Source organism: Aethalodelphis obliquidens, unplaced genomic scaffold, assembly GCF_003676395.1.
Source record: "Aethalodelphis obliquidens isolate GAN/ISIS:26980383/991018 unplaced genomic scaffold, ASM367639v1 scaffold5, whole genome shotgun sequence".
Lineage (NCBI taxonomy): Eukaryota > Metazoa > Chordata > Mammalia > Artiodactyla > Delphinidae > Aethalodelphis > Aethalodelphis obliquidens.
This window is the reverse complement of record NW_020837949.1, coordinates 57,409,832-57,437,794: the sequence shown is the minus strand read 5'-3', so window position 1 is coordinate 57,437,794 and position 27,963 is coordinate 57,409,832. Positions and strand designations below refer to the sequence as shown.

At 36.6% G+C, this 27,963-nt stretch overlaps 1 long non-coding RNA gene across 1 annotated transcript in view; it reads left to right on the top strand.

The window, feature by feature from the left end:
• The window catches only part of LOC113618382 (uncharacterized), a 63,340-nt gene extending 36,155 nt beyond the window's left edge, over positions 1-27,185 (top strand). Inside the window, exon 3 of the long non-coding RNA XR_003431995.1 lies at positions 27,030-27,185. This is a non-coding gene — a long non-coding RNA (uncharacterized LOC113618382). The remainder of the gene's footprint in view (positions 1-27,029) is intronic.
• The last annotated feature ends 778 nt before the right edge of the window (positions 27,186-27,963 follow it).

Sequence of the window (27,963 nt, the reverse complement as noted above, 5' to 3'; positions counted from 1 at the left end):
CTGATAACTCAGAAATTTTTTTTTTTTTTGCCACCAACATATGAATATTCACACTCTGTAGAATATAGTCTTTAAATGGTCTCCTGTCAATTCAGAACAGCTTTTCCTATAAAAAATTTCAGATTAGATTATGTTTTGATGCCAAACAAATTAAAAAATTACTTCAGATTTTTCAGAGCTTTCTGGATTTTGCAATTTTGAATAAAAGATTTGGGCTTGTATTTCTTCAATTTTAAGGTGCCATCAATTTAAAATGCACTATCCATTTAATGATAGTTTTGAAAGCCAAAAAATAAACGCTCTATTTACTATTATTTCATGTGTTTTTACTTTTCTTTTTTGCTTTCTTAGTTATATATCCCTAATTTTATTGTATTGTGGGTAGTGAGCATGGTATGCATAATATTAGTTTTTTGGTTTTGTGTGTGTGTTTGTTGAAACTTCCTTTGTGGGTAGCTTGTGGTTATTTATCATAAATTTCTTATTTATATTAGAAAAGAATGTTTATTCTCTGAGTGTGTGTGTATATGTATTCATATAGATGTATACATATATATACTACACTGATGTATTTGTATGTATGTGTATGTATATAAGTGTATAAGTAGATACACATGTATATATTTATATTTATTAGCAAATGTGAAGTTATATTATTCAGACATTGTCCATACTTATTTTGAATCTGCTTGATCTATTGCTATCTGAAACAGGCATCTTAAAAATTCCTACTATTCTTATAAATCTGTTAGTTTCTCTTTCAAGTTCTGAGTATGTTTTCTTCATTCTGATACATGTTATGTTGATTGCGGTTTTATATTTTATGGCTTTTGTATGAATGACATCGTTCCCTCATTTCCTAATGACTTTTGCCTTCAATTCTTTTTTTTTTTAATCAGGCACTATCAGGTTTCTTTTTATTATAACTAGCCTGGTATTTTGTTGTTGCTGTTTATAGAACTTGATTAGTTTAAATCTATTTTTGAGAATTTAATCCATTCATATTTATTATAATTACTGATATGTTTAGAATTATTTCTGCACTCATATATTGAATTTTCAATTTATTATGATTCTTGTTTCTTCCCCCCCCATTTCCTCTTATGTTACATTAAATAAGGGGTTTCCCATTTTTTTCTTCCTGTTACATTTTCTTCCCCAAACTGAGAAATAAGGCAGAAGGGAATGAAGCTTATCCTTTCATGTCATACTAGGAGATACCAAGGACCATCCATAGATTATTTAATAATATATAGGAGTGTACCAGTGCTTAACTTTGCTCTTTACTATTTGATTAGAGTCTGGACACTTTGAAGTCTTGTTAATTTGTAGATATCCTTCCATTAGAAATGATAACTCTACCCATTTTTTTTTTTGTCCTGTAGGACACTTTGTATTGCTAAACTTTACTTTTCAAAAAGGTAAAATTATGTCTCACATAAAAATGGTTACACATCAAAGATTTTATTCAACTTATTTATTAATGAGGGACCCAAGAAGATATCAAAACAAGTTCAAAAAACATTTAAGGAGATGTGTATTTATACCTTTTTAATAAAATGTTGTTAGAATAAAATTTCTGGGTTATATATAAAACTGGTTAATGTTCTACAGTGCAACAAACCATACCTTTGAGCTTATGTTTTCTAACAAAAGAAATTATTTACCTTTCCACTTGGGGGGAAAAATGGGTTAATATGTAAATTCACTGATCTGGAACCTTTAATCAATAATAGTGAGTCAAACAAAGTATATTTCTCTAGATTAGGGCTTGATAAACTACAGCCTGCCAGGCAAATCCAGCTCACTATGAGCCAAATTCAGCCATTAGTTAATGTATTGACGGGGCGGTATCTGTGGCTGCTTTAGTGTGACAACAAAACGGTTGAGTAGTTGTGACAGACACCCTGTGGCTTGCAAGATCAGGCATATATACTCTTCAGTACCTTACAGAAAAAAATCGCAGAACTCTGTCTTAAATAATCCTTGGGTAGGTCTTTGCACTTTAATAACATTGAAAGATGTGCTGCTTTATTTCCAAGTTCTGAATGATTTTTCTTAATATTGCCTAAAGTAAAAATTTTTTCTAACATTTTTTGATTACTTACAAATAAACAGTTTATAAATCTTTGATGTGTTTTCTTTCTGTATTTCTATGAAAGTCATGTTTTTAACTTTTTTAAAATAAATTTATTTATTTATTCATTTATTAATTTTTGTCTGCATTGGGTCTTCACTGCTGCACACGGGTTTTCTCTAGTTGCTGAGAGCGGAGGCTACTCTTTGTTGCGGTGCGCGGGCTTCTCATTGCTGTGGCTTCTCTTGCTGTGGAGTACAGGCTCTCGGCACGCATGCTTCAGTAGTTGTGGCACATGGGCTTCAGTAGTTGTGGCACACGGACTTAGTTGCATGTGGGATCTTCCCAGACCAGGGCTCGAACCCCTGTCCCCTGCATTGGCAGGCGGATTCTTAACCACTGCACCACCAGAGAAGCCCTGTTTTTAACTTTTTGATGTTGACCCTGATCATGTTGGTCTCCACAATATTTCTCCATTATAAAGTCTTCATTTTCCCCTTTGTAATTGTTAGGTAGTTTGGAGGAAGATACTAGATTATACCAATATCCTGTTCTTCATCAAACCCAGAAGCCTTAGTATCCATTGACTACCCCCACCTGAATCAATTACCACTACGATTGTTGCCATATGGTAATTTTTTATTTCTGTTTTTCAGCATCTGTTAACAGGAATTCTCCTAAGAAAGAGTTTTCCTCTTATTGCCCCTTTTATGTATGTGTATATGTATCAACTCAGAGATTTCTGTTTTATTCACTGGGTTTCAATCAATTTCTATCATTATTTTAATGCTCAAATTGTTTCAGATTTGGCCAGTATGAGCTTCTTCAAAGCTGGCACTTATGACTTTTGACATGCCCAGTTATTCTTCTGATCTGTAACCAGACAACGTTATCCATTGTGCAACTGGCCCATGCCCTGCCCAGTTATTCTTTAAGTACCTTCTTATATTCTGGCACACCAAGATATTCCAGGGTCATCTTGTACTTTTCTTGCGCCCATCCTGGAATCAGTTTTTTCCCCAAGGACCTTGAGTTCCTTTAGAGGAAGATGGAATCTTGAAACTAAAATCTGGGCACTCACTTATGCTCATTGTTAGTTACTAGGGTGTCATTGCTTCTAGACTCTCTCAATAGAAGGTACAAAATATACACGTGTGTATAAACATGTACACACATATTATGATATATACATATCTATGTCTACATGTACACACATATTACAATATATACATATCTATGTCTTTATATATCTACCCATAGAAATATATAAAACAAACATGAGTTCACATTGATATCTCCAATTCCAATTTAACAGCTCAGGCCTCTTTCTAGCCTTCCTCCTTTTCATATTTGTAACTCACTTCTCCAACACTGAAAAATCTAGCTCCCATTGTCTTTAATATAGTTACTTCTTTTCTCAGTGCTTCTGTGTATAATAACTAATCTCCTGATCACAGGAGCCATATGTTTGGCCTTTAGCTCCATCATCAGCTCTTCCTCACTCCCCTTTCCATCCTCCCCCGTCATGCCTACTTGGCCCTTGTCTCCATTGCCACCTCCTTGAATCTGTTGCTTGCTGCATGGCCCAACCACCTCTTCAGCTCCAGGCCCACTACGGCCTCCTGTGCCTTCTGCCATGCTACCATCACCAAAGAAAGAGAAGTGGAAGAAAGGAAACCAATTAGGTAGAGGAAGAAGAGGAGAAATAGAGAATTTTCTTCTTATCCTTCATGGTCTGAAATTTTACTCTGATGTTTCTAGACCTGGATTTTTTCTTATTGAATTGTTTTTCTGGTAGCATTTGATGAACTCTTTTGACAAAAGAATCCTGTCACTTAGTTCTTAGAAATTCTTTGCCTCTATTTCTCCAACCATAGCTCTTCCTTTTTGTCTTTCTTCTCCTCTTAAGGAAATTCTTTGTCAGATATTAGAATTTCTGAATCTATTTTCCTTGTCTCTTAAAATTTTCTCCAGAGTTTACGTCTCATTACCTCTGTATTATGTTCTGGAAGAATTCCTCAGCAATATATTCCAGCTCAGCAATTTACTCTGCAGTAGATCCAATACGTTATTTAGTCTATTTATTAAGTTGTATATATTAATGAGTATATTTTTCATTTTAAAAACTTTTAACTATTTTATTACTATTCTTGTTTCATAACCACTTGTTTTTATGTATTTTATTGAATTTCCTGTTTTATTTCTTCTATAGTATTAAGTATTCTTTGAAATCCTTTCTGTTAACTCATCTCCTTAGGTCAAAGTTCTTTCTTGTGAGTTTAAAGACTGAGCTTGTTGACAATTTTTCGTGGTGTTGCCATGGATTAGTAAATCTTATTTGGACATTTATCTTCTGTGACAGAATTCTTCTGCATATATGCCAAGCAGTGGCGGTCTCCTATGTGGTGTCCAAATTGACTTCCAGTGGGGATGATGTGTAAGTCTCCTGATACTGCATGACATGGCTACAGCAAGGGCAGTATTTTCTTTCAGGATGGCTGTCTTGACTTCTTAGCTCAGCAGCTGTGACATGCTCCAGATATAAAGGCCCCAAAGATTTCCTGCCTATAATGACTTCCAATTGCGATGGCTGCCCACACAATGGATGCCTCTTAAACTCATGCCTGTGATTTTGGCTCACTGCTATGGCTGCCAGTCTTTCTTTCAGTGACACCTCACAGTTTCAGGGCCACCAGGAGTTCCCTTTCTTAATAAGAATCAATTTCTTTCTTTTCTCTCTTCCTTCCTTCCTTTCTTTCTTCTTTCCTTTTTACCTTTCTTCCTCCCTCTCTTTCTGCCTCCCTTCTCCCTCCCCACTTCTCCTCCTTCGTCTTCTCCTCTCCTTCTCCTTCTTCTTCTTCTCCTCTCTCTCTCTTTCTTTCTTATTCTCTGGTTTTGTTTGTTAGTCTGCATCTTAGACCAGAATCTATAAATGAAGTTTAGTACCTTTATGTTAATGAATGTATGTAAACAGTGACATTTTATGTCTTTTGCTTCATAAAGTCTGAGTATAACACTTCTTCCTATTCAGAGTCTAAAGGCTTTTCTGAATCGTTCTCATCAATGGGCACTCATATGTAGCACCATATGGAAAAGACACTTCCTAGGATAGTAACTTCTTTAGTATACTTAGGATTGATACACTGATACTATAACATGCAAGAGCACTGGGATTTTGTCTGTATTTCCTGTTTGATTAAACTCATATTTTCTTTTTATCTTTAATTGACTTAAGTATTTCTAGAAGTTAAATAGCTTCTCTTGAAAGTCAGTCAAAGATTTTTGACAGAGAGCTATTTGGGGGGCCTGACTGTGGTTCTTTCTAAGGATGTATTGTTTGCACCAATCTCTCCTGGCTTTGAAAATTTGATGATCTATTGAAAAGATTTGGCAATTTCCAACACCTTTAACTGCATCACTTAACTTCTGCCAGGTATCTTTACCTTCTTCTATCACAATACTATTTCATTTCAGTGGTGTTTCATAATGTAATCATTTTTTTTTTTTTTGTGGTACACGGGCCTCTCACTGTTGTGGCCTCTCCCGTTGTGGGGCACAGGCTCCAGACGCGCAGGCTCCCCGGCCATGGCTCACGGGCCTAGCCGCTCCGCGGCATGTGGGATCCTCCCGGACCGGGGCACGAACCCGTGTCCCCTGCATCGGCAGGCGGACTCTCAACCACTGCGCCACCAGGGAAGCCCCATAATGTAATCATTTTGAAAGCAAGTTAAGTGAATATTTGAAATCTGAATTTAAGTCTATGTGTAACAGTGTAGTGTGTGACATCATTGCAAGAAACAGAATCACAACTCGATGACAAACTCCTTTACTTGGATGTTTGTCTGTGTACGGACAATAGCATCACAACTTATTCATCAAAGTTTCTTGGTACACAAAGTATGAAAAAGGTATACTTTAGTCAAAAAATACGGTATTTTTGTTAAATATCTAATATACTGAATTAGAGAATAGAAACAAGTAGGATATAATAGTCATAGGGTAAGAGGAAGCAACCAAATTGGTCTCTATGTCAGATAGGTCTCCTCTGATGACATGGAAAAGGAAAGTTCATTCTAAATAGCTTAAGAAAAAGAATATATTGACTCATGTAACAGAAAATCTAAGGGTTTGATACAGGACTTAAATAATATCATGACCTGGTTTTGCCATACTGTATCTCTTCCTTCTGTTATCCCCTGTGCTTTCTTCATTCTCAGGCTGGCTCTAGGCCTAACTCCTCCAATGTTCAAGTCCAGAGGAAATGGGAGAAAGTGTCTCCTCTGGCAATTTCCACGTAAATCCTGGGAGCCACTGTAGTGGGACCAATTTGGATCATATGGTCCCTGACCTAATCTCCTGGGGGATCTTTTGCTCTGATTGACTAGGGATCAGAATGGCATGCCACCCAAAATGCACAGCTTGAGACTTGGAGGGAGGATAAACAGTTGCCAAGGAAAACTGTGCAATTTAACTTAAAGCAGCATGAGATGGATATCGGGTAGTTAAGAACAACAACAAAACGTCTTACAGGTATGGTTGGATATCGAAGACAGAGAAAATAGGAGAAGAGGCTAAAAACGCCCACTTTTAGCAAGTAAAGGTGTCTGTGAGTTTCTATTTGATTACAGATTTTATCAAATTATAAAGATTTTTAAAGGTCTCTAGTATTCTGTCATCAATCTTACGTATTATTCTCTTATGTATAAACTAAAGAAAATTTATTTAGGATCAAACTAAAAAAAGAAAGAAATGAAATATAAATATATAGGAGTTAACTAGAAAAAGTAAATGTTTCATTAATCGATCCAAGTACACTTAAGGCTCTATTTATTATGATGACCTGGAAAACTTTAATTGCATTGCTCCACTTGGCTCTGTTGTGTAGGTAAATAGTAGTCAAAAATAGTTTGCTAGCAAACCAGAGGTAAACCAAACTATATTGTTTGCTGTTCCCATAAATCCTGGATACTGTGCTTTGCTTCTGGTCAGAACTCAATTATTCTTGTTTACTGACCTACCCAGTAGTATAAATATGTGCAAAATATGATTGCAGTATGGTATTCTAGCCTCAAAACGGATTTATTACACCTTCCTCTGAGAGCTTAACACAGACAAAAATAGAACAGCAAGAAAATAAGCAGCCACTGCCTTTCATAACCAACAACACTCTTTGCCTTTCCCTTTCACTCTGCCTCCTACACCCACACGGATGGAACCGGATAAACACATAGAGCTGAATTGTTCTCCCTTTGGGTCATAACATCATAACTATGCTTGAATGTTATCTGTCTTTCAGCTTTACTAAGGCTTTTGCAATAATAAATATAAGTTGTGGTCTGTCTTAAGGGTATTTGCATTATGAAAGGAAATTCTTGAGGACTGTAAAGAAGCCTTAGGATCAGTAACTGGAATTGTGGGAAGAGAGTTTCTTTTGGGGGGAATGACCTGTCCCCACATTTTTGGTGGAGCAGCAAACATAAACCAGTTGTTTTTCATAGTGTTTCTGGTTATAGATTTAACCTAGCTGTCTCCAAGCGCATCCACTTCTGGGCATGTGTGTGTGAGTGACCTAAAGATACTAGAACCCTTCCCTCTTCCAGTTCATGAGAGAATGAATAAATAAAGACTTGGCAGCCATCTCACAGAGGCTGCTGACACCTGCTCCGGACAAATCCCAGGGCAATGTGCTTTCTATCTTCATTGCATGTTCTGCGTGAAGGACTAAACTGTTTATCCTCCATCCAGCTAAAGAGATTATATTTCATGGCCAGCTGGTTCCCTTTGAGGCTGACTTTGGTTCCTTAAATATGATACTTGTCTAGATAAATGTTTAAGTTATTTAACAAAGGACATAAAAATCACTTTTTCTTGGTAGCTTTTTTTCACTTTTCATTAGTCTAATAGAGATTATTCATGTTTGCTGACAAATTTTGTTTTATTCCCCCTCCCCCAAGAACAGTATTAAAAAGACTAATATTTTATTACTGTAGAAAGAATTCTTTCTACTTTATCATTATTCATAGCATTGTCCTCCTGAGGCTGTGAATATGATCATAATAGGTCTAGAGTTATTGGCTTTCATTTAATATAAATATTCTCAACTAATTTTGTGGGGAGGATTTTTTCCTTTTGGGGTATTTCCCTTTGGTGGTATGTAGTACTTTCCACACTCACCTCTCCCACTAGACTTGTGTGCTTGGGCTAAAAAACTTAAGTCATAATAAAAAAGATGTTAAGAAGTATACCTGCTTCCAAAGATCCACAGACGTTTTCCAAACCCTGCAGTGAATACCCATAATGTCTATTGCAGCGCATTACCCACAATTTGCATTCTGTCTTGCTTGTTATTTGAGTGAAAAAGATGTAAATAGTTTGAATTATCTGTGTTGCTATCCCCAAATCAAAAGTGGATCATAATATCAACACTTTTCATAAACCTTCTGTTATGGTTTTTTTTTTTTTTTTCCGGTATGAGGGCCTCTCACTGTTGTGGCCTCTCCCGTTGTGGAGCACAGGCTCCAGATGCGCAGGCTCAGCGGCCATGGCTCACGGGCCCAGCTGCTCCGCGGCATGTGGGATCTTCCCGGACCGGGGCACGAACCCGTGTCCCCTGCATTGGCAGGCGGACTCTCAACCACTGCGCCACCAGGGAAGCCCTGTTATGGGTTATTTTGATGTTTATGCTGCTCATTTTCGTGGAGCCCTAACCTGTCAGTGTGGGCTGGATCCTCATGAATGCAGCGGACTCAGATGTGACAAAGATTCAGGCTGTTTCATTACAGCCAGTATGCCTGTTTTCACATAAAAAAGGGAGCGTAGAAGTGTAAGTCCCTGAAGATCAGAAAGCAGCCACCATGAACTAAGCTAAATGAGACACCTTTGATTTTTTGGGGCATGACTGAGAAACCAAAGGTGCAACAGCTGTGTAGGGAGAAGGCATAGCAGAATGGAGTCATGTTATCTAGGTTTAAGAACCAGATCTTCCCAATTACTAACGTGTACTTTTGGATAAATTACTTAACATCTCTAAGCCTTAGTTTCCTTGCTTGTGAAATGGAGATAATAATAGTATCTAACTCATAGGGTTGATGTGAGGATTAAATGAAATCATACTAAGGACATGGAACAGAGCCTGGCACTAAATAAATACTCAATGAATGTGAGCTGTTAAGTCCTGTCTGCCGAAACTACTCCTTGACTCTGAACTACTAAAGCTCTTGGAATCTGCAATGCCCATTTTGGCACTTGATCATGCATTAATTCATCTATCACCATCTATTGAGTAACTTTAATCCCCCTTAGATTGCTGACTATGGCTCACAGCGTTTAAGATAGTAGATTGCCTATTTTAGTGCTGTTTACATTAAACTGATCTCTAATAAATATTTACTCAATGTTCTAGGTCAATACTGAAAAAGCTAAAGGACTGTGGTACCCTATTAATGGAGAAAAGGTGCCTAGCTTATAGAAACCCTGCTTTGTTCCTCATTGCTAGAATATTGGGTTTAATTATGGGAATCTACACCCTGAGAATGACACTGATAACAAGAAGCAAGTAGAGAAGAGTCTAGAAACCTTACATTATATGAGGAATGGTTGAAAGGAAAGGAATGGATGGTGCAGTGGATGAGAATGTCTCCTTTCTTGATATTAGGTGCTATTGGAGAGGATGGCCGTTTTTAGATTTTCATTTATAGTCAAGTTTTAATATGAGTTCCTGAGGTTGAATTGGGGGTAGTTACCATCAAGAGTCACCCATTTTAGAAGCCCTTACTCTTGAAGCTACTATGGCTTTGTTTCTAAGTCAGTTTTATTGTCCTTGCCATTTATTTTTTCCCAAATAGTTCTCCCTAGAGGTTCCTAAGTCTTTATGAGCTCCTTGAGGGAGTGCCTACCAGTTTGCCAGAGGGCTTCAGCATTGTTGAATCCTGAGTCAAACTCTCACTATGCCTTGTCCCCTAGTCTTAGTAGGCTCTAGAGCAGTGGAATAGAAACAGGTAGAAAATGGGAACTAACAAACTGTAGATAGCCGAGGGGGGTTCAGAGGGAACTGGGTTGAACAGAGTGGATTCAGAGCTCTGTCTCAGAGCATGTACTTGGTTTGAAGATCAACTCTACAACTGTGCTGCTAACCCTACCCTCAATTTTAGACTGCCCTATACTTTGAGGATTCACTCTCTGTCTCTCTCTCAAGTGATTTTGCTATTAAATTTATTTTAAATTACCAGTGCAAAAGACCATGATGTTTTCTATAAAATAAAAAATTTGCCATATTTATACTATATTTGGTTTGGAGACTGAGTGTATAAATACGTGGATCAAAACTATCAGTGAAAGCGCCCAAAACTGCTTTTTCTCATGATCCGATGTTTGGGATTACTGAATTTTGCACTTAGAAACCAATTACTTTGATTTTATGTTCATTTTTGTTTCTAAAATTGGAGATGAGTGCAATTTCAGACTGTTACTTGCAAGTATTTCCCCATGTGGATTTTCCTGCCCTTGCAAGCTTTCTACTGTCCTGACTGCCTTTAACTATAATGGTGGCTCAGCTGTGTGTTTTGGATGTTTTGCTAACAATTCAAACTTGCTGTTTTCCCATCACAGTTATATTCTCCATTACTTTTCATACTGTTTTGTTTCTTAGCAATAGCTGCAATTCATGTAATTGTAGGACATTTGTTTGATATAAACTCTTAGTCCTATCTGGAAATATTTAAAACACTGTGTTCTTTGGGAGCACATGAGGAATAATATTTTAACACATAGCTTTTATTTTCACTGAGCTGACATTAAGCCAAGGTAATTTTGTTCCATGTTGTGTAATGTTCTCACTTGTGATTAGTCCTGCAGGTTTCTCATTTTCTTTTTTTAATCACAACTAAAGGGCAAGAAACAGCTGCTGGAGTTACGGTTGTCAGACATTTTAGGTAGTTTTCCCTTTGCATCAAACAGTTCTGTTGAAAATACTAAACTGTGTATATGTTGAGATTGCCACCCGCTGGTGAAATAGAGAATTTCCATTTTAATGAGTAATTTAGGAAAACTTATTTGTTTTCTGTTTCTAGAGTATGAATTTACATTTTTAGGTTTAAAAAAATATATTTTAAACTTTACTAGAAGAATAAAGAATTTTATTATTATGGAACACTTTAAAGCTCTACTGGAAAAATTTTTAAAAATCATCATTTTGAAACCATTTAAAAATCTTTATTTACATCTCTCATAGCCCCTACAAAGGGGAGAAGAGAGAAAAAAAAAATCTCAGAATTAAGTATGCCTAAGTGTTATCAGTGGTTGCTGTTGAGTACTAAGATTAAGAGGGATTAAAATAATTTTTGTTGCTTCTTTACACTTTTATTTAGTAACATTTTTTTTTCTACAGAAAGCTTGTATTGCTTTAAAAGAAAATATAAATCTGAAGAGGAAAAATAACTATATGTTTGTATATAAATCGAAATGTAAGTCTTATAACAGCACTCTATAGTGTTTAAAAAAAAGCACTACCCTAAATCACTGCCACATTTAACTAAAAAGATACAAAAGGAACAAAAGCCTGGAGATTGAACTGCAGCTTTCATCACTCCACTAGCACACATTTTAAATTCAAATGCATACATAAGAATTTATTATGAGATAAAGATGCCATTTCAAATTCATGTGCAAGGATGCTTGGTTACCTTACATCATTTACCAAATACATTCCAGATGTGAAAAATTAAAAATATACAATGAAATAAAATTTTAAATTAAAAACATATAAATTAATATTTAGGCTAAGCAAAAAAGCAAAAGAAAAAATTATAAAGGAAAATATTGGAAACTTCTGTGTATAAATACAGAAAAGCAAATGATAAACTGGGAAAAATATTTATAATGTATAGAACTGACAAAATAAGACTTTAAAAAAAAGGCCTATGAGCATTTGAAAAGAAAATTAACCTCATTACTAATCAAAGAACTATACATGTTTTTAAAACTGAAAAATTTAGCTATAAAATGGCCAAGATTTAAAAGATGTTGTAGTACTCAGTGTTTTCTGATAGATGTTTCCCTTTCTGATAAAGCTTTCAAATATCTGGCATGTTAAAAGTGTGTTGCTAGGTACATGAAAGATGATACAGACAAAAGTACTCCATATTATAAAACTATTCTGCTATTTAAAATTATTCCTTAAAAGGATGTTTAATAACACGGAAAAATGCTCATATAGAATTTAGATTACAAATAAGGTTTAAGTAATAACACAATTTTATCTATATCTATCTCTCCAGAAGGATGTTATTCCAAAGTTTTAATAGTGATTATCTATACTACCAGAATTATTGATGATAATTTCCTTCTTCATTCACTTCTGTATTTTTAAATTTTTTAAAACAAAAAAATTGCAAATGTATAAAATTCCTTTAAAATTAGGGTACAAAATAATACATGTAGTTTTATTACTATTTTAATAAAGATAAAAATATGTTATATGTATATTCATAATTCATACATGTAGATTAAAATTATTTGAGAGTGTAATAGTGTAACCACACAATTATTTGTATGGTTATTTCTATGATTGTATTTCCTAGTTAAAGGTGATTATTGTCTTCATCATTCATTTTGTAATAATTTTACTACTGATAAACAAAAATGTACATTTCATATATATATGCACATATATATGTAATCTTTAGGAAGATATTTATTGATGTGGAAAATATTCATGAAAACTTTAGTTTAGAAGATGAAAAACTATGTGCAGTATAAGTAGTTTGTTCCCAAATTGATTGAAGTAGAAGCCTGTATCTATTTTATTCATACATGTATATGAATAGATTTTTGAAAATGTGGAAGGGCATGTCCTAAAGTTTTAATTGTGATTATCTATAGTACAATGGATATAGCTGATAGTTTCCTTCTTCATTCATTTCTAATTTTTTAACTAGAAACAGTAAAGTATTATAATACATACATATCAAATATGTACATTGATTTGTTTTCTTTAAGTATGTGCAGTTTATTTTGTATTGATTTTACCTCAGTAGAGCTCTTAAAAGTATATAGTAAAAAAGTGTGCTGTACTATAAAAAATACATACAACTCTTATCTTTCTTTCTAAAAAGAAAATTTAATATTTAAAAAATTCAGAGTGTTCACATTTTACTGGCTCAATGTTTATTTCATCCATTTATAGGTGTATAGAATACCCAAGACATTTAAAAATATCTCTTCACTGGCATTTGGCATAGTAATGAATCAGCATTTTAAACCAGTTTGCACAAATTTGGATCTGCACATTCTTTTCTAAGGTGGGAGGGTGTGGGGACGGGGGTAGAATATTTCCACTTACCAAGATATGTTAGTCCCTAAAAGGAAATTAACATCATGTGCAAGGAGCTGACTACTTTGTGGAGACATTCAACTATTATTTCATCAGAAGAAGGTAGCTTCTTATGTTTAACAAACTTAAACAAACAAGCAAACATGATATGACTTTTCAGAGGGAAACCACTTACCCAGATATTAGAATATCTCATTAACACAAGCTTGGCTTCAGCAGTAATTTTATTGATTATGTGAACTGTTAAATAGTCCATCCGCAATGCAAATGTAACTTTAAAATTAAAAACCTCACATCAATTTATTTTCCTCAAGCAACTTCAGAACTAAATTAAACCCTTGATTTGATGCAGCCATCCTTTTCTGATAAAACTTTCAAATATCCGGCATCCTAAAAGTGTGTTGCTAGGTACATGAAAGATGATACAGACAAAGGAAAACACTGTCTCAATCATTTTTTAATAAAGGAAAATATACAGCTCTCCTGTGTAGCTGCACACTACCTGACTGGCAGGCAATACTAATATATGTCCAGGTGTACGATGATGTATCTGCTAGTCTCGCTGAGCTGTATGGAGACCTCACTCTAAAACCCTAGCAGCTAATTTTAAAATAGTAATGCATGGCACAGGCCTAAAGAATGAATGAAAATACTTGTCCCTGAGGCATGTCATACATTGATTATAATAAAAATTGCTTAATTATTTATTAGCAGTTGCTTTATAAATTACTCACTCTGGTTTTGCTGAAGGGTATAAACTGTGAGATGGGAGAGAAGAGCTAGAGAAGTAAAATTGTCAGGGGACACTGTGGTTAAGGGTTTCATAGACCACACAGATGCCTTTTGACTTTATCCTGTAAGTACTGTGAAAACAGAAATCTTTTAACAGGGAATTGAAAGGTCAGATTTGTATTTTCTCTGTGTGATGGAAGATGGATTTGAGGGGGACAGGAAAAAAGACAGGTAGTAGTTAAGGTGAAAGACCATGAAAGCCTGAAGTGAAAGGTTGCAGCACAGGTGAAGAAGAGTGGAGGAAGCACCAAAATATTTAAATGGTAAAGCATGTAGGAAAAACATTTAGAAGGATTTTGTTGTTGAGTGAATACAGGGGCCAGAGGTAAAGCCGAGGAAAGAATTGAGTTTTCTTCTTTATATAACTGGGTAGATAGTAACATTCTTAACTGATACTGAAATGACAGGTGCCGATGTCGATTAGAAGGGGAAACTAAGTGGCTGGTTGACCTACTTTCCTAATGGATACATGCAGTCACTCAGAAATTTTACAAGAGCAAATTGTATGGACAGACATACAATAAACAATGACAGTAAAATTGCAGACAAAGCCCTCTGACTAAATCACAGAAAGCCAGGAAAACATAAGAACCTTTTTATGATGCTGATGTCAGGGATGTGGACAAAGATGGAACAATTAAATTGCATTAATTGTATTTGTTATGTTTCAATGGTAATGATTTTGCTTGCCATAATAATGAGCTCTGTTATAATAGGCATTTGCCTTGCATCTCACCTATTCATTCATTAGAATGAAGTTTTATTTTATTCTCTTTTACAAAGTAAATACACAATAAGATCAAATAAATTTTGATGATTGCCAGCAGATGGTGAGGGGTTCAAACTCAGACCATCTGATCTTTCGCTTTTCAATTCTTTCCGGCTGTTCTTTCTACTTAATTACCTTCCCCTCACTTCCTAATCCCTTCCATGTAATTTTACACCAAGATGGGGTCTAGCACTATCTATTAATTTTCCACAGCCTATACTGCTTTCTGATAAGATATTCGGTCTTTGTAGCTGTGTTGCTAATGTATCTAACAGTCTGGTTTTAGCAGAACCTTTCAATCCTACTTGAACCATGTCTTTGCTCAATTTATTAATTCAATTTAATGTTGAGAATTTAAAACTTACTGTTTGATCTCATTTCACATCTGACACAATGGATCAACCACCAGTAATTTTACGTAATCAAAGAACTATTTTAATTGACCTGTCTTTTAAATCTTTATCATATGAGTCATTTATTTTTTTCAGTCACTGAAACAGCCTTACTAGAGTGATATATGTGTTTCAGTGAGAAATTTCCTTTATTACATGAGTGCATCTATGCATCTTTTATGAATGAAGGAGAGAAAGTATTGCTGTAATAGGTGTTTTAATGATATTTTAGGGAAATGCATAAAGGATAGGAATTTATGGAAGCTCAGAAGGCACCTCCTAAGGTAATTTACTGTAGACTATGAATATTTATATAATCCATGTCTAGATAGAACCCTTCTTTTCTTTTGACAGGTACGTTTGAATGTCCAGTTCAACATAGGAGGCTGTTGTATAGTTCTGTTCAATAGTCCCTAATAGCACTGCTTTACTGAGGTGAACTAATAGAATTCTGTTTGTTGATTGAAATTCCTGAATTATAAATGTGTTCTTCTGTTTCTGTCATGTTTAGCAGTAGTTTGTTTAACCAAATCCTTGTTCTTTGGATACAGAAATTGCACACCAAAAACTACATATTGTTAAGCATTTGTAATAAAATAAGGCTTAGTTTTAAAGACATCATCTATGTTTTTTGAGTATCATTTAAAAATAATCAGTTTTCTTCTGATAATGGAAATATTAAATATTCATTTACATTTTTTTGAAAAATTCAGAAAGAGAAAGGAAAGAAACCTGACAATACTCAGCTCTCATTAAGGGTGATGGGTATTAAGATGTTTACATATATCCTTTCTGGATTTTTTATGCATGTCTTTATAAAATGAAAAATTTTAAACAAACTTGGACTTATATAATGATTTATGTAGATAGTCACTACTTTTTAAAAAAGTATTTATTTATTTATTTGGTTGCACCAGGTCTTAGTTGCGGCAGGCAGGCTCCTTAGTTGCAGCTCGCCAGCTCCTTAGTTGCAGCTTGCGGGCTCCTTAGTTGTGGCATGTGAACTCTTAGTTGCGACATGCATGTGGGGTCTAGTTCCCTGACCAGGGATCGAACCCGGGTCCCCTTGCCTTGGGAGTGCGGAGTCTTAACCACTGTGCCACCAGGGAAGTCCCACTACTTTTAACTTATGTGAATTTTAGTCTGCCTGTGTGAGAGAGAGAACAATTTAAATAGATTTTTTAAATTTCCTGTTCATTTTGTTCATGAGTGTATGCCCTGGAATAAGCATGAGATAGGGGATAGGAATTTGCTATTTCCTCATTCATTCTCAATTTCTCTGTCTCTTATAGTATGTGCATCTTGCTACACTGACTATGATTCTAATGGTAAAAATACACATTTTTCTACAATGTGGTCAAAACTTAAGCCAACTGCTTTGATGCTCAATCGCAGAAACAATTATCTATTCTGATACTAAAAAGAAAAACTGTGTTGAAGTTATAGTATTTGGTGTCCAAACTGGAGATTTTCAAGGGTAGTCTTAACCACATGAGATTTTTTTTATCATGTGCTGATTTAAAACCTATCTCCTGTATGAGATGCAACTTCACTGTAATCTACTTGTTTTAGTATATGGTTATTCATTTTTTCTCATATCATTAAGTATTCTTTGAGAACATTTTAAATAACTGCAATGCAATCCATTATATGGATGTGCCATATCTACTTTAGCCAATTCACTATTTTTTAGATATTTGATTACTTTCCAATGTTTTGCTGTAAATAAGGCTATGATGACTGTTGCACCCAAGATATGATGTGATGGTCAGTCATTATTTTTGCACATGTACCTACTGCTGTTGTAGTGTCTTTCCTTCAGGCATTTTTAACACTTTCATGCTGGTGAGATATAGAAGCTAGGGGAATGTGACTTTACAATAGTCAATTGGAGATTGCCTCCAATGGAAGAGGGGGCAATAAAACATACATTTTAAATACAATCTTTGGTATTGTGGAGGCTTCTTGCCATGACACCTCCTGTTCAGAGGATTGGATTAGCGCTTAGTCACATGAGCCAGTTCAAAGAGTGTATTTGCTGTGGCTTTTTTGAGAGCTGCAGTGTTCCAGTTCTTTCTGTTGGCTTCATTCTTCAGATGAAGAAGGACATGGCATTTCTCAAAGACTTCTGTGATTCATGTGCTTGTCCTTCAGACTGGCATAGCTCTCCTTCAAAGCTTAGGTTGCTCTGAACAGCTGCATTGAAGGATAGCTGTGCGTTGCTCTGACTTGCACAGTAGAAAGAAAACCAGGGTCTCACATCTTTATGAGAAACTCTTCATGTGGACTCTCCTTGTCCAAAAATCTTTAGAAAAATCAAGGATTCATTTCCTAGGATACATTCCTAGATGTAGAATAATGACTTGTCAAGTGTAAACATTTTTAAGGCTTTTGATACATACTAATAAACTGCTCTCCAGAAATTTTGTACCAATTTATATATGAGACTATATATGTCATAGTCATATCATGTCACTATATATATCACTGTATATATCATGTCAACTATATATGAGGCTGATCTTTTGGCTAAAACGTTATTATTTTCAAAAGAAGCCTAGCCATAGACCAGGTGAGGTTTTACTTTTTATTTCTTTAATTGCTAGAGGAATTGAACAGTCTTTTTGCATGTTTAATGACCTTTAGTCGTTTATTTTTTAACTCACATTCTTTGTCCCCTCTCTCACAAGGTTTCTGGTGTAAGCATTTTTAAATAAAAACTAATATGTAAGAACACTTAGTATTAAAAATAATACTCAAACCACATGAAATATAATATACATATTTTTCAAGAGAAAGAAGTGATAGGAAGAGGGTGAGAAGGATAGATAGGCAACATACGTTCAAGTAGAATGGCCTTTCATGCGCTCACCCCCTTTAAAAATTGCCCCACCCATGGCTTCTGGTGCCTAGGTGGTCACCTGTTATACCACATGACTTTAAAGATCATAGTTGATGGGATGTCTACTCAAAGGTCACAAGTTAATAGGCTGCCAAGGGATATATGAACTGCACTGGAATGTCTCCCTAGGGAATTAGAATAGCAAGTTTTTTAAAAAAAGATTGCCAATTAATAGCAGATCTGAAAGGACAAACATGCAGAATATGAATGAGCCAGATTAGTGGTGGAGCTGTAGAGAAAAGAGTCACAAATTCCTGCTCCTGAGATCTCTAAAGCTACCTTAAACAGCCACATTCCAGCTCCAGTTTCAGCAGAGCTGTTTACCTTTCCTGCTCTTATTCCTCTATGCATCACCCTGTCTCTTAAACTTCCTTGAGTGGACCTCTATTATTTACATTTAAGTGAACCTGAAGAAACAGAATGATTCTGAGGGAAAGTACCTATTATACAGATTTAAAACTATCTTATTTACTACAGCTCTATACATAGCCCAGCAGAGTTATTTTAATAGTCAATAATTCTTTCATTTAATAATTTGTTCAACATAAAATCATTGAGCATGCAGTCTGTATTAGGTATTGGGCTAGGTGGTAAAGGAGATACAGAGATGAATCGACAATCTCTGTCATCTAGAAGCATATAGTTCAATCACACTTTTCTACATAGCATGGTCTTTCATTACTGCAGATTGTCAGATCAATGGTGACCAACTAGTTGCTAGGCAACTTGAAATACGGGAATACAGAACTGATGCACCTTCATTATGATATGAATTCTTCTTTGAAATGTTTGTCAAGAATTGTGAAGGGTCTGAAATTTTCTCTCCTTTAAGGCTACAATGTGAGCCTGCCACGGTTTAATAGATGCTGGCAGAAGACGTGTGACTTCTGGGTCAGAGACAAAGGACTTTATTACTCATGGCAAGGCAAGCAACATGATTTTTATGTTTACTTCTGGTCCTCTTGACCCCAAGTCCCATGGGGGCATGCAGGGCAACTTGATGAATGTGTCACAACTGAGGAACACCAAGCATAGGGAACCCAAATCTTTTAAGCAAACCTGCCTGACATTTGCCCTGTAGGAAAACATCTTTATTATACTGGATAGTAACTTGCCCTCCACTCTGGAGGGAGACACTACCTCTGTCTTCCAAGGCTGTTCACTATCACTATATAAGCATCCTTGAAAAGATAGTCCAAAACAAAGATAGTCAGTGCTTTTGCAAGACATTTTGCAGAAACACCATAAACCCTTAGAGAATTGTATTCCAACAGTGTTCTTTCTCTGGATACTTTCTAAAACCATTCAAATGTTTGATTCTTATTTCTATTAACTCTAAGTATCTACTTAGAATAAGTAAGATTGTCCCATATTCCCCCATTTTTACCGTATTCTTTTTACTAGGTGTGTTAATCAAAACTGGTTTTTTGGTTTGTTTGTTTTACATAACAGAAACCAATTTTCTCTAACTTAAGCAAAAAAGAAAGTTTGTGGAAGGATACTGGATTATTTCATAATTCAAAGAACAACCCCACACTAGTACAGCTCTGGGACCTCATCAGCAGAAGTACATAGTTGTCTCTGGAGTATTGTCATTAGCATGCCTCAACTTCAGTGGCTGTCAGTCTCTGTCATTCTCCACTCCAAGTTTTAAATCCTCAGAGGAGAGGAGTGGAATGGCCCACCTTGGCTAAGCCTCTGCCTCTATCTTTTAAATTATGTCCAAGGGGGAGGGGCCATAAAAGCACACAGACCTAGTAAATCTTGGCTGTTCCCAAATTAGGAGAGAGTTTCTTGGCAGCTTTGGAAGCCTTCCGATTGCTTTCTGCTATATCTGGATTTGTTTGGATTGATATTCCACTGCTCCTAGAGAAATACAGTTATTGTCTTGTGCATTATTCTATTTTTTTAATAAATTAAATACAGCTTTGCTTTATGTGTTGTTTTCTTGGCCATCTTGTGCCATTTCTCAGTTTTGCGGGGGAGTCATTATGTGAACTGATCTAAGCCAGTTTAGTGATTCAAGAGTTTGGGGTAAATATAGGTAGCCTCTGGTGGTTGAAAATAGATTGGACTATTAGTCTTTTCTTGACAATCTTGCTATTAAGTGTTATGTTATAAGCAGAGTAAGGCTTAGCCCAGATTTTGTTAATATTAAATGTTTATTAGCTAGTCAAAATAGCTTCAAGACCATTTTGTCAACAATGAAAATTTATTTTTAACATCCTTTATGCTAATTAACATATCCTCTGGTATAGATTTCAATAATGCTATTTGAAATACCAGAGTAGCCACCTCTAAAGCTGTGGATTTTCATAATTAGGGTATTTCCAAGATTACAAAATCAGTCCTGGAATGCGAGATATATGCACATATATACATGAGGCCTCCTATGGAATTATTATTATTATTTTTTTTTTGCGGTACGCGGGCCTCTCACTGTTGTGGCCTCTCCCGTTGCGGGGCACAGGCTCCGGACGCACAGGCTCAGCGGCCATGGCTCACGGGCCCAGCCGCTCCGCGGCATGTGGGATCTTCCCGGACCGGGGCACGAACCCGTGTCCCCTGCATCGGCAGGCGGACTCTCAACCACTGCGCCACCAGGGAAGCCCCTATGGAATTACTTTTTAAATAAATTACCAGACAGACAATATAATAGGTCAAAATATAGGCATTTAGTCAAGCACTCATGCTAATTTCCAAACTCCCTTGTAATTAACATTCCTCCTGACTGGATTAATTGGGTTTGCAATAAGTAAGCACATTTATAATGCTGCAACTGTTCCCAAATTAACTGCTCATGTGTTCAATGAGCCATTACATGTTCTCATTTAAAGCAGCTTAGAGAGCCCATGATTTTAGAGCTGTGGTCCTAATAGTTTTTGGGGAAAGGGGCACAGAATCATCCAAGAATATGTCAATAATATGATGACAGCAATAAACCAATGGTGCCCAAACTTTGGGAGTACATGAGAATCACCTCACTACTCATTGAAAATACCAGATGCCTTGGCTCCACCCCCAGCAGTTCTGATTAGGTAGATATTATGTGTGGTCTGGAAGAACTTTGAGAAGTATTGCACACTTTCTTCCTAGAAAAAGGCACATATTCACATACTTCCAACTTTACCAGTGATTTTACTGTGGCTTTAGTCTAGTACAATTTTTCTCATGACTGGCTGCATATTACAATCACCAAGGGAGTTTTAAAACAATATTTCAGACCAATTAAATCATAATACAAGTGGTATAGGGTGACTAAACTGTCTGCATGTTTCTTTCCCCAACCTAGAATGGAGACTAGAGATTTCTCCCAACGTATCAATTTATTTTACTGAATTAGACTCACTTGACAGATACCTAGCAGAAATGATAATAAAAAGAGCTCAGTTACCCTATAAATCTTATAAAATACACACTTTAATTTGTGTATTGGTGAGAAGGCACATCAGTTTTGGCATTGATTTGTCTTTCTCTCTTCAAAGGTTCAAAGGATTTAGTGGACTTTGTACTCTGTTTGATAGATAGCCTTCCCAAGCTTGAGAGAAGAAAAGCACGGCTCTTTTTATAATTTATGATGGCAAGGTGAGTGTTTATTGTAATAGTTTAGTTGAAGAAAATCTAAGAAAACATACGGCACTTCAGATTGACCATAAGTTCACTCTATTTTAATAGCATGCCCAGCAATAAGTAAAAGTAAATATCTGTTGTGAATAATCCAGAAAAATGGTTAAATGGGCAATTTTCTAGATGTTATCTGAAGAAGGTCTTTTTACCTTTTTTGATTAGGAACATATCATGATGAGCAAAGTAGTAGATGGAAAGTTTAATTTAGTTACATTGATAAAGTTTTTGAAATTATTTTAGACTTCTGTATTATAAAGGAAAGGAGGCTTATAATCAGTGATAGAAAAACCATGTTGGAAATAGCTATAATCAGAGCTTCTTTTATGTTTCCTTGAAGTGGATCCACTTATAATATTACTCATATAGACATTCAAAGCACTGGCAATAATAGGTGATTTAATGATGTTAAAACCCTTGAGTAAATTTATATAGGCCAAGAAATTTCCCTGAGGACATGAATTTAATAATTATGATCATCTCTTGTGCTGATAACTCTTGAGTTAGGATTTCCACTGCCAGAGACAAAGTTTTAGAAAATCAACTTGTGAAAATTAAGTGTCAGAAGTTTGGATAATTCAACATGTATGAGTTATAGCCGATTTGTGTAGAAAAGCTGGCTTCCGAATGAGCAAAAGGGCCATTTCTATGCTCAGAAACTTTCTCTCAAAAATTGGAAGAACCTAATGGCATAGGGCAGAGACCAATTAAATGCAAGTTTGTTCTATTTGTCAGAAATTTTACTTCTTTTATTTTTTTAACTGTCAGAGTGAAATTATTATTTTGTTGTTGTTGTTGTAAAAAATTGAAAAGATTTTCAAGCTTTTGATAAAAGTACTTTAAAAAATTGGATTGTGGAGAAGTATTCACCAAAAGTTGTGAGGGTTTGGAAGTTTGCTAGAATCTATTTGTGGTAGAAAAAATTGAAGTGTAGTAGTTGAATTGTAGACGTGTTGCCGTTTTAGGCCACTGCTGTCAGAGAAGATAGTACCTGTAGAAAGGTGATTACTTTTCTTAGCAATGTAGTTAAAGGTTTTCAGGGAAGGATTTGGTTCAAGATGGTGGAGTAGAAGGAGGTGCATTCACTCCCTCTTGTGAGAGCACCAGAATCACAACTAACTGCTGAGCAATCATCCACAGGAAGACACGGGAACTCACCAAAAAAGATACCCCACATCCAAAGACAAAGGAGAAGCCACAGTGAGATGGTAGGAGGGGTGCAATCACTGTAAAATCAAATCCCATAACTGCTGGGTGGGTGACTCACAAACTGGAGAACACTTATACCACAGAAGTCCACCCGCTGGAGTGAAGGTTCTGAGCCCCACGTCAGGCTTACCAACCTGGGGGTCTGGAAATGGGGGGAGGAATTCCTAGAGAATCAGACGTTGAAGGCTAACGGGATTTGATTGCAGGACTTCGACAGGACTGGGGGAAACAGAGACTCCACTCTTGGAGGGCACACACAAAGTAGTGTGTGCATCAGGACCCAGGGGAAGAAGCAATGACCCCATAGGAGACTGAACCAGACCTACCTGCTAGTGTTGGAGAGTCTCCTGCAGAGGCGGGGGCTGGCAGTGTCTCACTGTGAGGACAAGGACACTGGCAGCATAAGTTCTGGGAAGTACTCCTTGGTGTGAGCCCTCCCAGAGTTCACCATTAGCCCTACCACAGAGCCCAGGTAGGTTCCAGTGTTGGGTCGCCTGAGGCCAAACAACAAACAGGGAGGGAACCCAATGCCACCCATCAATGCCCATTGACAGACGAATGGATAAAGAAGATGTGGTACACATATACAGTGGAATATTACTCAGCCATAAAAAGGAGCAAAATTGGGTCATTTGTAGAGACGTGCATGGATTTAGAGACTGTCATAAAGAGTGAAGTAAGTCAGAAAGAGAAAAACAAATATCATATATTAACGCATATATGTGGAACCTAGGAGAATGGTACAGATGAACCAGTTTGCAGGGCAGAAACTGAGACACAGATGTAGAGAACAAACGTATGGACACCAAGGGGGGAAAGTGGTGGGGGCTGGTGGTGGTGTGTTGAATTGGGAGATTGGGATTGACATTTATACACTAATATGTATAAAATGGATAACTAATAAGAACCTGCTGTATAAAAATATAAATAAAATAAAATTCAAAAAAAAGGGGGGGGGGCTTTCACGAAGATCCAGCCTTGTAGGGATAATGATAACAGTGGTGCTGGGTACTTTCTCTACACCAACCTCACAAGCTGCTATGCATTCCTGCTTCCGATCCTAACAGTCCGATGGGTAGTGCCATCGTTATCACCATTTTATGGATGATGAAATGGTGGAGACAGGATTTAAATCCAGATAGCTCAGCTTACTAAGCTCCTGTTCTTTCTGGCACATCCTCTTCTCTCTGTTCCGTATAATCCTTAAAACCTCTTGCTTAAATCCTGAAGGATTACTCACGGTATTTGGGGGCAACATTTGCAGCATTGGGCAGCACTGCTCACCCAAAAGGCCATTCTCCTTTTGAGCTTTATGTTTTTCTCCTTGGGACTTCCATTTATTAGCTCTATGAGAGAGATATTAAGGATAGATTAGAGAGGGTAAGTTAAAAAAAGGGAGCATTGAGGACATAAGGTAGACCACTATGGACACTATCTCTCCATCTGGAAAGAAGGCTGTGTGTCTGGGGCAGACAGGAAATAAGCACAGGAAACTGTTCTATTTTCTCCTCCTAAATCCGAGTTTTCATTCTCTGATGTTGTGCATGTGGCAGTGTTAAAAGACTGGGGTGTTCTATTATCCAGTCAGCAGGGGGAGCAGTGAACTTGAAGTGACATCCAGTAGGGAGAGAAAGGCCATCCACTCAGCACAGTGGTTTGTGAGTGAGTGTTCTTATCCTGCCTGGCATTAATAGATTCCATGAAAAAAAAAAATCGTTTCTGTTTTTTTTCCATGCTGTTTATGGTTAATTATTCAGTGGACACCAACAGCAATGCTGCAGCAGAAAAATATTTACTTTAGCAGAAAAGTACATTTAGTGTTTATGATTAGTAATAATAAAGTACATCTTTAAATATGTAGTGAATTGTAGTTTTAAAGATACCTTTCTAGCATCCATTAGGATTGCTAATTCTGGCCAAGATTACTCTTACACCTTGGACTCAGAATAATAGCTCTGCTTGGGAGCAGCCAGATGAAGAGGAGACATTTTGGTTCTAAGAGGTGATTTGAGGGTCCCTGAAAAACATGTTCCTATTACTGTCCTTACAACCTCTAATAGTGCCCAGATTTTTAATCCCTTTTAGGTTAAAACTTCTTTTTTTCAAAAAAAAATATATAACTTACATTTGCATATTTTACCTAAAAGGCATAACTCATTAATTGATCTCCATTATTGACTTTGTCCTCATTTGAAGAAGTTCTGTGGACAGGTGCATTTTGATGTTGCAGAGTATAAGGCTGGGTCATAAAGCATGTGCGAAGACTTGTTAAAGCATAGGATAGAGGTCTATAGCAGCGAAGTGAAAGAATGAATGACAAACCTCTATTTTAATTTGGGCCATTGTTGGTTCATTCTCTTGGGTCTTAGGATAGGAGAAGCAGCGTGTTGAGTATGAGACCCAAGGTGAGCTATGAAAGTCTAGTTCAGAAAAGTCCAGGTTTAATGAAGTGGGTAGTACTTCTTTTGGTTATTGGTTTATAACATCTTTTTTGGTCATGTACCCCTTGGCTTAGCTGAAGAAAGTTGTGGACCCTTTTCCAATAAATATGCACACACACACAAAATTTAGCACTCTATTTCAGGAGTTCACTGATGTCCTGTTCTCCCCTGGAGCCCACCATGAGTCCTGTTTAGAGCAATAGTCTCTGAAATGGGGGTGGGTAGGTGATACATGCCAAGGTGTGTGCCAGATGGTCCAACGGAGTGTGGAATTTTCTATTTGTATTTATTTTCTGTCTTTTAACATTTTTTTCCATGTAGGTTTTATATTGCACATAATACATTAGTGCAACAGTACACATATAGCATTTACATATAAATAGATTAACAGAATTAGTTGTAAGAGCTCACATTTTTACTGATAGGGAGGCACAACTCAAAATTGATAGACTACCAGTTCGAGAATGGTGCTAATTAAATTTAAATTCTAGTCTCTCCTCTCCCTAAACTGGAGGGCCAGGGATAGGAACTTAAATCAAGAGGAAATTACAAGTGACTGGAAGTTTTAGACCTAATGATGACAGGTAACATTTGCCTACACTTCATTAAGCACTTTCACATATGCCCCACTTAGTCCTCCCAGTGGTTCTGTGAGATAGGCACAGTAGGTATGCTGATGGAAATCTCTTGAGAGCAGGTATGTTAACCAAATTCTCAGAAAACTTAAGAGACTTTCCCAAGGGCCCGTGGCTAGTCGGTGGTGGAGCTGGTGCGCATAACCTTGGCTGCCAACCACAAATTATATGCTCATTTCATTGAACTGCAGGGATAAGTCAATCATTATGGGCTGTCTATGGCCCCATTGTTGCAGTTGCTGGTGCTCCCCCCAGGCCACTGAGTTGTTGAATCCCTGGCTGATCCAGGCACAGGGATAGAAAACATATTTAGCTCCTTGATCAGAGGGCCAGGAAGCTGAGCTAACAATTGAGCATTAGCTCTCTCCTGTTGGTACTGTAATACCAACATATTTCAAAACAGATAGAGGGCTCTGGAAGGGTTTAGATACATCTATATACAAAAAAGATTTACAATGGGTTATTAAATGGGAGTTTTGAGGCTGGCTTCATGGGAAGTGCCAACCACTGCTTCTCCCAAATTTCCCCTGGTGCCACTGTCAAAGGCAAAGTACTTATCTAGATGGATTGTTGTTCTGACCCAAAATGACATTTCCAACTTTTCTTACATATAATCCAATTTCTGAACTTCCTTTTCAGTGATATTAAGTGGAATAGCATAAAAAAGTCTTTTGGCATTAAACATAATAAATGTGTTCAGCATTGCTCAGGTGTCTTTGCTCTTTGCCAGTGCATTAGCTGTATTGACTTTAGAATTTTAAATGACCCTTTTTACCAGACTTCATTAATATCTCTTCCCCTCATCTTGGCTACCTAGCTCCTTCAACTCTCTCATGTGCAATCTTCTTCCCTCTCACAGTAACACAAGTTAGAGGCAGCTGACCTTCACATGACCAAGGGTCGGGAGATGTTATGAGGAGGTTCCCTTGAGTCTGGTGATTAGCCTCTGAAGAGGGGACCTGCCGTTCAAAGGCCAAGACTTCAGGACATTGCCCAGGCCCTGGAAACACTAACAGTGGACCTCCTGTCTTGGTAAGTACCAGACTGTTCTAATATGTGGCTTCTGGAAAAGAAACATTTAGCCAGACAGAAGGCTAGAAGGTGATATGAGATCTCTGGCAAGAGCTGGCCAGCTCAACCCAAATATCACTGTTACTGCATGAGGCTAAGGTCAATTTCCTGGGATTCCATCTCCTTAATTAATAGTGTCCTCTGCTATCCTCAGAGGACACTTCGTTTAAAATTGTGTTCAGGCATTATTTTATTCTCTCTCTGCAATTGAGCTGCGAGATCCCTGAGGATGCTGCTGCCTGGTATGGCTTTGTACACCCCTCCCCAATGTCCCCCAGAGTGGCTGGGACATGGTGAATGATGACTCTTAGGTTAGGATTTTCCTTCTCTTTCAGAAAGTGGGTGGGCAGGAGGGTGACCACCCTTCCCCTGGAGTTGGTCACTCCTCAACCAGGATTGTTTTCACTTGTGACTGCTTATTTCTTTTCATGATATTTTAAGAGTAAATTTGTTGTAAATGATAAAAGTAATATAACTACATTATAGCAGATTTGGATAATTAAGACATAAAAATCATTTCTATCATTACTACATAAATGTACCTACTCAGTATTTTTACATTGCATTTAAAATATTTTTAATGACAGTGTGCTTGAATATTATATTTTAAAGATTGTAACATTCTATTACATTTTTTCTTTTGTTTAATTATCCTCGTAAATGTTATTGAGATACAAAAATTTATTTCACTATTTTCCTATTATTATCTGTTAGATATATCA